The 13,866-nt window shown below is 46.3% G+C and overlaps 1 protein-coding gene across 1 annotated transcript in view; it reads left to right on the top strand.

The window, feature by feature from the left end:
• The window catches only part of CAPS2 (calcyphosine 2), a 2,181,571-nt gene that overhangs the window by 902,918 nt on the left and 1,264,787 nt on the right, over window positions 1-13,866 (top strand). The window lies entirely within an intron of this gene.

Raw genomic sequence — 13,866 nt, 5'->3', positions numbered from 1 at the left:
TCATACATCTTACGAGCCTTCTCTTATGGGCCATAAACTTTGTAAGGCCTTCTTGAAAGGCGCCTGGTTACTTCGCCCTCCGGTTTCAGAACCTGTCATGCCATGGGATCTAAACTTTGTGTTACAAGCCATCACTTCACCGCCCTTTGAACCGGCTGCCACCTGTGAATTAAAATTTCTATCTTGGAAGACGGCTTTCCTGATAGCCATTACATCAGCCAGAAGAGTATCAGAGATTCAAGCCTTGTCCATTAAGCCTCCGTATTTGACCTTCCATAAAGACAGAGTTTCCCTGAGATTTAACCCATCCTTCCTTCCGAAGGTGTCATCCACCGTTAATCTGCATCAGTCTGTCGAGTTACCAGTGTTCTTTCCGAACTTTTCCAATAAAGCAGAGTTTAGGTTTCACCAGTTGGATGTGCACAGACAACTAAGATTCTACTTACACAGGACTAAGCATATTAGGAAGTCTGATCAACTGTTTGTGTCCTTCTCAGAAAACAGAACAGGTTGTCCTATTTCCAAAGAGCACAATTTCTAAATGGATCAAAAATTGTATTTCCTTTATCTATTCGTCAGCAGGCAGAAATTTGCCTTTTCCCGTTAAAGCTCATTCTACCAGGGCAGTGTCTACATCAATAGCATACAATGCTAGGCTTTCATTGGATGATATTTGTGCTGTGGCTACTTGGGCTTCTCCGCACACCTTTATTACTCATTACAAGTTGGATGTGGCTTCTAGGGGCCGGGCTTCCTTTGGTTCCATGGTTCTCAGGAGTATTTTCCTATGAGCCGCCCGGGATAGAGGTGCTGGGGACGCTGTCCCGTGAGTAAAGAATGTAGGAGAGATAGGACCACATAACATCAGGTAGTTATGTACTCACCATAACGATCGATGTATGTGGTCGATCTCGCCTCACATTCTTACGTACCCTCCCACCTGCCCCCTTCCTATAGGATTTGGAGGAAAATTGGTTCTGAGAACCCTTCAGTGTCAGTTGTTTTTTTCTTTCCTTTCAGGCTAGAGCTCCCTCCAGTGGCAGTTGTGCGTGTGGGGTGTGATTGGGATGGCTGCAGACTAGATCTGGGGCTAGGGCGAGGTGCATCTTGGGATACTGGGTTAGCCCAGCCAATTATAGACTTTGTGCTAGAAAATAAGTTGGCCGAGTCAGAGCCGATTCTCGGCTCCGAACCCGTGAGTAAAGAATGTGAGGTGAGATGGACCACATACATCAATCATTATGGTGAATACATAACTAGCTGTTTTCTCATTTTCAGTATTTTGATATTTCAGTATTATGAAGTGAAACCATCTACACCCATCACTGTCATCGACTGCTGGGTGTCCCCTATGTGCAGCAGTACTTTACCATGTTATCCAGCCTATATATGAAAAATAGGTGAGTGGTACTACAAGTGCATGTGGACATTCCAGCAAAATCTGTGCTACACAGTAACTGAGAGCAGTGTATATGTGGTGTAAGATGTCCTCCTCATAGTTGTCTGACATCTGCAGTACCCAGATGTTTGCAGAATGTGTACATGTGCCTGATAGATGTAGACCCCCTGCTAGACAAATATGTATTTCCTCATACCAGTTGGACAATACGTGATGGCTGTCCCCAGCATTTGGGGAATGTGTCTGTGACATGGCAGACCCCTGGGAACACAGAATATCTGGTACAGTATGCATTCCCTTAGATTATATGCTCAATATGTATGCACTGCTGCTGAGCCAGAGCCAGTGTCCACCCACTACTAGTACCTGTGACCTGCTGTCCTGCTGGATGGGGTCACCAGGTTTGCTAGCCATAGGTGTCAGGCAATCTGATACAGGTGTGGGGTACATGGTGACCTAGCCAGAGTCCATCATGAATGGTCAGGGACACCTGGACAATCTTTGAACTAAGCCTGTTTCACATTCACAGACTGAGAGGGGCTCACTGACATTACACAATGTTATATGCTGACTGCATCCACCAGTACTATCAGTATTGTACAACAGACAATAAAAGTAGCAGTCATATGTGAGCTGACCATTGCTGGGGTGATTCAGGGGCCAGAGCTGTGATCTGTGCCACTGCAGACAGAGCCATAAGGGATGGCCGTAAGTGCTGTACTGCAGACTAACAGCAACATGTCAGTCCAGTTAATGTTGTTGAGAACTACTGATGTAAAGTTGTTCTATCTCGCCGTTTTGCTCTTACACGTGGGTTCGGAGCCGATCCCTCGGCTCCGAGTCGGCCGCTTTTCAAGCTCAAACTCTCAGAGAAGCTCGAGACCCAGTATATATCCCATGATGCTCTACTGTAACCCCCAGATCTAGTTTGCCGCTGCAACACATCTACAGACTCGTCGGAGGAAGCTCGGGCCAGTGTTATTTTTTTTTCTATATTTAGAAATATTTTTGGAAAATATTTTCTATTAGAGTGTTAGCTAGTGTTATACTAATTAAAAAATAGAGTTTAGTTAGAACTTAGTGTGTAGTTTAGAATACTTTGGAGTGTTTTCTTGACGGCTGTTTGTTTAGACCTTTCTTAGTTGTTTGAGCGTGACAGGGCTCTGTCAGCTCCTTTGTGTGTGCCTTTTATTAGTGGTAGTTTGGAATTAGTTTAGAATTAGTTAGATTAGAATTTAACTACTTTGTAGAGAGTTAAACGTATTAAAAAAAATAGTTGAATATCTTTTGTGTTAATACTCAAAGTTTTGAGTTCAGGGATCTGCACTTATATATATATATATATATATATATATATATATATATATATATATATATATATATATATATAGACTTATATATATATTTCCTCTCTTTCTTAAAAAAAATGTCTGAGAAGCAAAAGTCTGGCTTCAAAAGGTGTGAGTGTGGCCAAAAAATGTCTGTGACGAACAACCACTCCACCTCTGTGTACTGTTTGGGATCTGTTCATTTGCAGGAAGTGTGCTCTATCTGCCACTCCTTTAGCGCCAGGGTTCTTCTGGAAAGGCCCAGGAAGCTGGTGGATAGGGGACTCCTGAAGCCTGATTTTCAGGCTGCGCTGGACAAGACTGACCTTTCTTCTAAGGCTTTGAAGGGGTCGAAGTCGCCCAAGGGGTCCTCGGAGCCCAAGTCCTCGGCTCCGAGCTCCTCTAGTATGGTTCAATCATCGGCTCCACAGCCCTTGGAGCCGTGTATCGATTTTTGACCTCGGAGCCCAGTTGTGGATCTGGTGTTGGAGACTCCTCAGTCTCCGATTCTTCAATCGGTGCCATCTTCAGCTCCTTCGACCCATCCTTCGAAGTTATCTGATGTGGACCTGGACCGCGTGGTTAAGAGATTGCTAGAGAACCTGGCCCTGGCCAAAATGATTTCCGCTTCGAGCCACTCGTCTTCGAAGCCTGAAATTCCAGCCCTACTTTCTTCTCCTCCTCCTCCGAAGCCAATCGAACTCTCGGATCCGGGGCAGACAGAACCGATGTTGGTAGAGCCCTCGGAGCCTAGGTTCGATCCAGCACCCTCGGCGCAGTCGACCTTGATCTCCTCGGTTCCAACTGGGGAGTCTCGGAGCTGATACTCCCTCGCTGGCTCCGGGGTGGAGAGTCGGACCGAGACTTCGGTTGCGACCCTTCCCCTCGGTGCTTCGGTGCAGGTGGTGTCGACTCCGTCCTCTGGATTGGAGCGCGGGGTCTCGGCTCGGAGAGGGCTGTAGGCCTCTTCGAAGCTGACAGACTTCTTGGGCTGGGATTCTGGTGCCTTCGATGCCATGAGGAAGGTCATGTCTTCGAAGACCACTACCTCCTTGGATCTTTCTTCCCCTCCCCCTAAAGGGCCTACCAAGCGTCGAGACCCAGAGCCTCAGGTATCCCCATTGGGTGGCCCCCTCCTCTACAGGGACTTCACTGGACGCTCCCACCGATGAAGTACCTAGGAAGAGACTGTGCAAGAGGAGGCACTTGGATTCCCCACAGGAATCCCTGACATTGGATACCGACTTGGAAGAATCAGAAGGGTCCCCACGGTCCCCCTCAGAGGATGTCTCATTTGTAGATATATTGGAGATCTTAATGCAGGGGGGGTGATTGGCAGTCCCTTACCCCTACTGAGGATTAGTCGGTACTCCTGAAGGCCTTTGAGTCTCAACCATCCACCTCCTGGGTTACTCCTCCCTTTGACGAACTAATGGATCTGGTCGCTCGAAGGGCGTGGGAGTCCTCTGATTCAGTGGAACCGGTCCATCGGAGGCCCAACAAGTTCATTACTTCCCCTGCTGACAAGACCTTTCTTACCAAGGAAGTCCCGGTTGATGCCATGGTGGTGGCGTTAGCCACCAAGAAAGAGATGTCGGAAACCTCTTCTTCTGTCCATCCTCCTATTAGGGATTCTAGGACGATGGACAGGTATGGGAAATGCATATTTAGTTCTGCGGCTTTTTCCATGAGATCGTTCAACTACCTGACCCATTTTACCCGCCTTCAACGAGATCTCCTTAAAGAGCTGGGAGATACTCTGCAGGTTAACACAGCTGATGCAGTTTCTGAGAAAGTGACAGCACAACTCAACACCCTCAATTCTATAGTCAATTCATCCATGCAGCTCATTTCTTATGCAGCCGATGGATTGAGTAGGACGGCAGGTTCAGCGATAGCTCTTCGGAGACAGTCCTTGATGTGCCTTTGCTCCTTTGCAGAAGCCTTCAAGTCTTCCTTCGTCAATACCCCATTCGATGGTTCCGCCTTGTTCGGCCTAAAGTTAAGGAGATGCTTACTAGGTGTGAACAAGAAGGAAAAACTCTGCTGTAGGAGTCCATTTTTCCACTCCAACTAGACCGTACCGCAAAGGGCAGTGAAGTGGAAAAATGTGGTTTCGAAAGCCCCAAGGAGCTTTCCAGAACACACCTATGGATACCCCCTCTAGGGGCAGAGGAGGGGGTAAAAACAGAAGACGCCGTCCAAACGGCAGAGGGGGTCTTCAAAATCAGGGTGACAGGGAGCAGTTCTCTGGTAAGCCCTATCAGCGTTCCTGAAAGGAAGCCCGGCTGTCCTTCTCTGGAGGCGGTCGGGGGTCGCTTGGCTTTATACCCAAACGCCTGGCTAAACATTACAGCGGATTCTTGGGTAAAAAGCATCATTTCCAGAGGTTATTACATTCCCTTTACAAAATCCCCTCCCATGTGTACAAGTATTCCAGACGTTCCACCCAGTCTGCGAAAACTAGCAGCCATAGAGATTCAAAACCTGCTAGACAAGAGAGTCATCCAGCCAGTCCCGGCGAACCAGATAGGATCCGGAATTTACTCAAGGTTCTTTTTAGTTCCAAAGAAAACAAGGGACTGGAGGCCCATATTAGACCTCAGCAAACTCAACACCTTCGTCAAGAAGGAAAAGTTCCGGATGGTCACGTTTCAATCGATACTTCCATTCCTAGAAACAGGCGATTGGATGTGCTGTATAGATCTCAAGGATGCTTACTACCACATCAAAATGGCCAGATCATCCAGAGATCACTTGCGTTTCCGGCTGGGGGCCAGTCATTACCAGTTCAGAGCCCTGCTCTTTGGTCTAAAAACAGCCCCCAGAGTGTTCACCAAATGTATGGCAGTGGCCACGGCTCACCTGAGACGCTTAGGATTCCGGGTGTTTCCATATCTGGATGACTGGCTCCTCACCGCCACCTCCAGGCATCAACTAATTAAGACAAGAGACTACACTATCAACCTGTGTTTCCAGTTGGGCATAACCTTAAACTTCGAAAAATCTGCGTTATCGCCCTCACAGCGTATTACCTTTATAGGAGCAGAGCTAGACACTGTCGATTCAAGGATCAGGTTGCCTCAAATAAGAATCTTATCTCTAAGAAGTCAATTGTCCAGTCTGTTGACCCAGAACAAAGCTCCTGCATCCCAGATACTGAAGCTATTAGGCACAATGGCAGCCATGCTAATAGCAGTCCCGTTGGGACGCATGCATATGCGGATACTCCAGTGGTTACTCTTCGCACAATGGTCTTACCAACAACTGCCTATGTCGCACGAGATTCTGTTAACAAATCTTTGCAAGAAGGATCTCAATTGGTGGCTGAACATCGACCAGATAGTAGTCGGATGTCCCCTTGTTCTTTCCCAACCCACAACCACAGTGACCACGGATGCTTCCCTGATAGGGTGGGGGGGGGCTATTTCAGGGAAAGACAGTCCAAGGTACTTGGTCAAGCATGGAATCACATTTGCATATAAATGCCCTGGAGCTGAGAGTGGTGTTCCTGGCGTTGCAACACTTTCATGACTGTCTTCCTCCAGGGACAATTGCAATTCAGACGGACAACATGTCATTAGTCTGGTACATCAACAAGCAAGGGGGAACCAGATCGTATCCCTTATGCCGAGAGGCCCTAAGAATTTGGCAGTGGGCTGTATCCACTAGGCGCTTTCTAATAGCAACGCACATCCCGGGGTCATCCAACGTGATAGAGGACAAACTGAGCAGGGCCATCCTGTTGCCTCACGAGTGGTCCCTCAAACAACAGGTGGTGGACAAGATTTTCCACAGGTGGGGCCAGCCTTGCTGCAATCTGTTTGCATTTCCGATGAATGCCAAATGCAGCAGCTACTTTGCCCTTTATCCCCCACCGGGGAGCAACCCGAGGCACGCGCTTGTACATGATTGGCCCCTGGGCCTCCTGTATGCCTTCCCGCTAATTCCCCCAATTCCCAAATTCATACAGAAAGCCAAAAGTCTGGGAAGGACTGTTATTCTGATAGCCCCGTCTTGGCCTCGTCAGATTTGGTTCCCCTTCCTACAGAAGTATCGAGTGGAAGAACCATGGATTCTGGACCCAGTGCCAGACCTTCTGACTCATTTATCGGGAGTTCTTCATCCTTCCCTCATCTCCCTAAAACTGACAGCTTGGCTGCTCCAATTCCCATATTAGCCAGGTCTCAAGATTTGCCTCCCACAGTCCAACATATTATAGATGTTCTTCATTCCACATTGCTGCAGTCCTAACTATTGGGTAGTCCGCTGTCCAGTCGGCCCGAATACCAAAGTATATGGCTGACGTCGGTCAGGGCGCATTAGACTGACGTCAGTACGTCAGGGTACTAATGCGCATGACCGACGTCATATCCTTAGTCTTTTTTGCCGCATGGTCCGATGCAGAAGCAATTTTGCGAGTGCAGGTTGGCGTTCTGAAAGTTTCTGAAGCCAGAGTTTCAGACCGAATCAAAGTTGGCTAAGTACCCCATTGGGGAATATTTTGGTTTTCTTGCCTCAGTATTTAACCGGATGTCAGAAAAAGTGAATAACTGTATTTCTTGTGGGAAACAGATACCTCATAGGGATTACCATACTTTGTGTATACCTTGTTTAGGGCCTGAGCACGACGTTGTTGGATGCCGCTCTTGTGCTAGATTTAACAAACGCACTATTAAGAGAAGGTTAGACTGTGCCAGGTTAGTGTTTGGGAAGCGTTGTAATTATAAAATGCCGTCGGATGCTCCGGCCGCTTCGCTAAAAACGCAAGGACAAAACAGCAAAGCCTAGAGTGGAAGAACCGACAGTCCCAGACGCCGGTTCTTTAGAGGGCTCAGTGGAGCCGGAGGTTTTGCCAGGTGTTTCTTTGGAGTCTCAGGGAGAGACTTTACTGTTACAGGATGTATCCTCTCAGGAAGTAGGCCAGGCTGAGGGGCCTCTCAGGTGGCTGTTCTTCCCTCTCTTCCTAAGGTGGTCAGAGCCTCCCCTTCTGTTTCCAAGGCTTCTTTGAGGGGCAGGCCGAGTTTTGCTTCAGTGGGAGTTTCTCCTAGTGCTTCAGGGTCTTTGCCTAAGAAACATATGCTTAAAATGGCAGAGGATTTGATTACTATGATAAGGGGTTCTATGCCCCCTCCTGATAAGAGGCCTAGGGTGGAACCTGAGTTTGAGAGTTTTGAGCAATGCTCGGAGGCTTCTGAGTCTTCGGTTGAAGACTTGCAGGAGTACCCTCCTTATTCTGATTCTGATGTGGATGATTCTACTCCTTCAGCTTCCCTCCTGAGGATTTTTCATTTTCAGAGACTCTGCATTCCATGAGGGAGCATTTTAAATGGGAAGGTCAAGATTTCTCTGATTCCAGGAAAAGGCTTAGGGAATTCTTGTTTTTACCCCAGCATAGGCCTTTAGCTATACCTCCTGTTTTGAATGTGGTGGAAGATGTTTTTGCAGAGGCTTCCCTGAATCCGGATTCTTTGCCTCCTGCCCCAGTTAAACCGGATAGGTATTATAGGGTGCCTGAAGCTCATAAGTATCTTTTAAGAGTCCTAGGGCAGACCCGGAAACTGTCTCTCAGGGGCCTAAAGGTGTGAAGGCCTCAGTTGTTAAAAATCCTGTCCCTCCTGATAAAGAGGCAAGGGCTTTGGATAGATGGGGAAAGAAAGTGTATACTTCTTCCACTTTAGCCATGAGGGCGTTGAATTGTCAGTTTCACATGTTAAAATATCAGAATTATCTTCTTTCACAGTTGAAATCTAAGGTGGATGCTCTGGCGGAAGGTATTGAGTGTAAAGAGTTGCAGGATTTAGTTCATGTGTCTGAACAGGTGGGTAAACATTCCTTGCAATGTGGTTTTGATGCTGTGCAGGCCTCCTCCAGGGTGGCTGCCACTGGTTCTGTTCTTCGTAGGCACGCCTGGTTGAGAGATCAGAATTTAGCTGAGCATGTTAAGACACGGATTTTGGATGCTCCTTGCAGTCTGATGTGTTGTTTGGTTCGCCTGTCGAAGCAGTTTTGAAGAAAATGGAGGACAAGGCTAAGTCTATGCAAACTGTTAAAGATTTTTGCAGGTGCAGCCTCCGAAGTTTAGTAGAAATTGGCCTGCTAAGGGATGGACTTATCCTGCTTATGATTCCCAGTCTAGGGGTAGGTCTAGACGTGGTAGGGGCAGAGCTCAGGGTTCTTTTAGGCCTAGGACAGGGAGTTCCCCTGCTCAGACTTCTGGTGAGGGCAGGGGTCAGTCCTTTCGTAAGCAGACCCAATGACCTGCCTTTTCAGCTGCCAGTTCATTCTCGCCTGGCAGCACCGTTGGGAGGAAGACTGTCTCTTTTCAAAGAAAATTGGGATTTAATTACCCAAGACAGATGGGTTCTGGATATCATTCACCACGGTTACAGGTTTTATTTCCATACCTTGCCTCCTTTCAAAGGCATGCCAGACATTCCTCCTCTACAAAGACAAGAGGCTCACAAGCAAATTTCTCAGTTACTCCAAATAGGGGCCATTCAGCCGGTTCCTGTGCCAGAAAGGGGCCTAGGATTTTATTCTCGCCTGTTCCTAGTACCGAAGAAGGGGAACACGTGGAGACCAATTTTGGATTTATCTATCCTCAACACTTATCTGGACATTCCCAAGTTCAAAATGTTGACGTTACAACAGCTTTTACCTCTGCTGGGCAAAGATCACTGGATGGTAACTTTAGATCTCAAGGAAGCTTACCTTCATGTGCCTATAAGACTAAGTTGCAGAAAGTATCTGCGTTTTCGAGCTGGAAATTCTCATTATCAGTTCTCTGCATTGCCCTTTGGCTTATCTACTGCGCCCAGAGTATTCACAAAGGTTCTGGCTCCAGTGATAGCTTACTTCAGGCTAAAAGGAATTCAAATCTATCCTTACTTGGACGATTGCCTGATTCTGGCTCAAGAAAAGGAAGTCCTTCTACAGCATTTGGAATATGTCATAGCAGTGCTAAGATGCCTAGGGTATTCTGTGAACGAAATAAAGTCCAGTCTAGTACCCTCTCAAGACATGTGCTTTCTGGGTGTGAGACTGAATACAGCAGCCCAGATGGCCTTTTAACCCCGGACAAACAAAAGAATCTTTCCAGTTACTTCCATCAACTATCTCTTCAGTCCGGGCTGACTGCAAGGACAGTCCTTCAAGCCTTAGGGTTCATGGCATCTTGTATTCTGGTGCTTCCCAATGCCAAACTGCATATGAGGAAGCTACAATGGTATCTCAAAATGTATGGACACAGCACTGCCAGGATTTGGACACTGTCATTCAAATAATACCTTGCATTCAAAAGGAATTTTTGTGGTGGGCTCAGGAATGTCACCTAAACAAGGGACTCTCTGTGACCCGGCCAGAGGCGAGTCAATTCTAACGACAGATGCCTCAGACATTGCTTGGGGAGCTCATCTAAATGGAAAGTGGATACAAGACAAGTGGCCTGCCAGACTACAGCATCTACATATCAACATGAAGGAGATGTTAGCAGTCCAGTTTGCATTAATGGCTTTCAAGGAGTTACTTCTTCCAGGGCAGGTGTTGATTCTAACAGACAACACAACTGTCATGTGGTACATCAACAAACAAGGGGAACACATTCTTACCCATTGTGCAGGCAAGCAATGATTTTATGGGAGACTGCGCTCAGCTTGCAACTAACTCTTCAGGCAAGGTTTCTGCCGAGCACAGAACTCCTTAGCAGATGTGTTAAGCAGACAAATCATGGATCCCCACGAGTGGAAACTGGATCTTCATGTATTTCAAAAGTTGACAGTGTCCTGGGGAACTCCAGACATAGATCTGTTCGCTTCTCCACTAAACCACCAGCTGCCAAAGTTTTGCACAAAGAGGTTTCATCACACAGCTTGGAAAGTGGATGCTCTTTCTTTCAGTTGGAAAAATCTTCATGTGTATGCGTTTCCACCTCTGCCTCTTCTTCCAAAGGTGCTTCTAAAGGTCAGACAAGACAAGCCAAGGATGATTTTAATAGCTCCAGATTGGCCTCGCAGCACTGGTACCCATTACTGAGGAGTCTGGTAAAGAAGCCTCCATGGCCTTTACCCTTGATTCCACATCTGTTGTCTCAGAAGGACGGTCGTCTGCTCAATGTCAAGCTTCACTCTCTTCATCTAACAGCCTGGCATATTCTGTTTTGAAAGACAGCAGGTCTCAACTTCCTCAACAAGTTTTAAATGTGATTATGGAAGCCAGAAGACCTAGTACAAGGAAAGTGTACGCAGAAAAATGGAAGAGATTTTTATTTTGGACTGCAGCAAAGAATTTGGAGATTTCGGAGCCTAATTTGAGTGTGGCTCTTCAATATCTTACTGAGTTATTAGACAAAGGTTTGTCTTTCTCTTCCATTAAGATTCATGCTGCAGCAATTTCAGCTCACTATGATTGTGACCCACCATTGTTTTCACATCCTTTGTTCAAGCAATTTCTTAGAGGGGCAAAGAATATAAGACCCTCACGTAGAGCTCCTACTCCTGCTTGGGATCTCAATTTTGTGTTGGAGAAACTTACTCTACAACCTTTTGAGCCTGCAGCTACTGCTGAACTGAAATACTTGTCATGGAAGACTGCTTTTTTGTTGGCCATTACTTCTGCAAGAAGGGTTTCTGAGTTACAGGCCCTTATGGCGGTTGAGCCTTTTTGATTTTCATAAGGATAGGGTATCATTACGCACTAATCCTTCCTTTATGCCTAAAGTGGTTTCTAGTGTGGCTTTAAACCAAACTATTCATTTGCCTACGTTTTATGCAGATCCCCAAAATAAAGGGGAAAAGATTTTGCACACTTTAGATGTACACAGGCAATTGCGTTATTATTTGAGCAGGACTAAGGATTTTAGGCAGTCTCAGCAGTTGTTTGTTTCTTTTGCTTTGAGTTCTCAGGGCAAGCCTGTGTCAAAACAAACTATTTCTAGATGGATTGGGTGTTGCATTACATTTTGTTATTCCCATCATGGCAAGGAGATTCCAGCTGGGATTAGGCCTCATTCCACTAGGGCTACTGCCACTTCAACAGCATTTCTGAGAGGGGTGGCAACTAAGGATATTTTGGAGGCAGCTACTTGGAGTTCAGTGCATACTTTCTCTAAGCATTATCACCTTCCTCTCTACTCTAAGTCTAGGGCTGGTTTTGCCACAGCTATTTTGCAGGGCATGTTGTCAGTTCCTGCTTCCTTATGATTTGCCAGCCTCCCTTACCTCTGCTTTGGGATTCTACCCAATAGTTAGGACTGCAGCAATGTGGAATGAAGAACATAGTACAGTTTTGTACCTACCATAAATGTAGATGTTCGAGGATCCACATTGCTGCAGTCCAATTTACCCTCCCTCCTTCCCCTCTGTGTTTAGGGGTGGTTGTGTAGGTGAGGTTATATTCTGCTAATTTTGTATATTTTGTATATATATATATATTTTGGTGCAGGTATATTGGGAGTTTTTGGTTTTTGGCCTTATCTTTTCAGGGTCTTCTGACATCTGGGGCAAGAAAAGACTGAGGATATGACGTCGGTCATGCGCATTAGTACCCTGACGTACTGACGTCAGTCTAATGCGCCCTGACCGACGTCAGCCATATACTTTGGTATTCGGGCCGACTGGACAGCGGACTACCCAATAGTTAGGACTGCAGCAATGTGGATCCTCGAACATCTACATTTATGGTAGGTACAAAACTGTACTTTTCCTCTCATAAACTGTCAACCAGGAAGCTATATAATAGCAAACGGAAACAAGTTTGTTCACTGGGCTTCTCACCACGACGTTGACCCATATGTTGCGCCTATTCATACCATATTAGAGTTCTTGTCTTCCGTGTTCTATGATGACGCAGCAGCTGCCACCATAAAGGTTCAGTTGGCTGCCATTTCCAACTTTCATGTAGGGTTTAACGGGTCTAACATCATGTCCCACAGACTATGTAAGGCCTTTTTGAAAGGGACCCACCATCTCAGACCACGTATCAGACACCCTGTCTCTCCCTGGAATTTGAATCTTGTTTTATCCCAGTTGATGCTTGCTCCCTTCGAACCCGCGTCATCTTGTGATTTGAAGTTTCTGTCTTGGAAAACAATATTTCTGGTAGCCATTACATCTGCGTGTAGAGTCTCTGAACTCCAAGCTTTATCTTCCAAGCCCCCATATTTGATCTTCCACCCTGATAGGGTGTCCCTCAGGACAAATCTTACCTTTCTTCCTAAGGTCTGTTCAGAAACTAACTTAAATCAGTCCATTGAGCTCCCAACCTTTTTTTAGACACCATACCAACAGACTGGAATATACGTTACACAAGCTTGATGTTCACAGACAATTGAGATTCTACTTGGACAGAACGAAAGACTTCAGACAATCTGATCAACTCTTTGTCTCTTACGCAGAGAACAAGAAAGGTTCTGCGGTATCAAAAATCACATTATCTAAGTGGCTTTCTGATTGCATTAAATTCATTTATTCCTCCACTAACCAGCCATTACCGACTAATGTCAAAGCCCATTCTACCTGGGCTGTTTCTACGTCATTAGCTCATGCAGCTCATTTACCCTTGGATATCATCTGTGCAGCTGCTACTTGGTCCAAACCTCACACGTTTATCACTCATTGCAAAGTGGACAGGGCTTCCACGTACAGTGCTTCCTTTGGTTCCACTGTGCTCAGGAATGTTCTCCCTTGAGCCGGCCAGGATTAGGGTGCTTGGGACGCTACCCACGTGTAAGAACAAAACGGCGAGATAGAACAACTTCACATAAAGAAGTTATGTCCTTACCATAATGTTCCATGTGAGTTGTTCATCTCACCTTTTTGTTCTTACGTTCCCTCCCACCTACCCCCTCCTGGTGAGAAAGATGGTTGCTTTGGTGGATTGGTTGGTCTTGTCAGCCTGTCTTCTTTTTTTTCCTTTCTGCAAATCTGTAGGTACCTAGATAGGTAGATATTGCAGTGCTTATTTTTTTAGGCTGTCTTCAGGTGCAGCGTACTAGATCTGGGGTTTACAGTAGAGCATCATGGGATATATACTGGGTCTCGAGCTTCTCTGAGAGTTTGAGCTTGAAAAGCGGCCAACTCAGAGCCGAGGGATCGGCTCCGAACCCACGTGTAAGAACAAAAAGGCGAGATGAACAACTCA

Source organism: Protopterus annectens, chromosome 11.part0 (assembly GCF_019279795.1).
Source record: "Protopterus annectens isolate FY-2018-M chromosome 11.part0, PAN1.0, whole genome shotgun sequence".
Classification (NCBI taxonomy): domain Eukaryota; kingdom Metazoa; phylum Chordata; order Ceratodontiformes; family Protopteridae; genus Protopterus; species Protopterus annectens.
The sequence above is the reverse complement of the archived record's forward strand: the minus strand, read 5'-3'. Positions and strand labels throughout refer to the sequence as shown.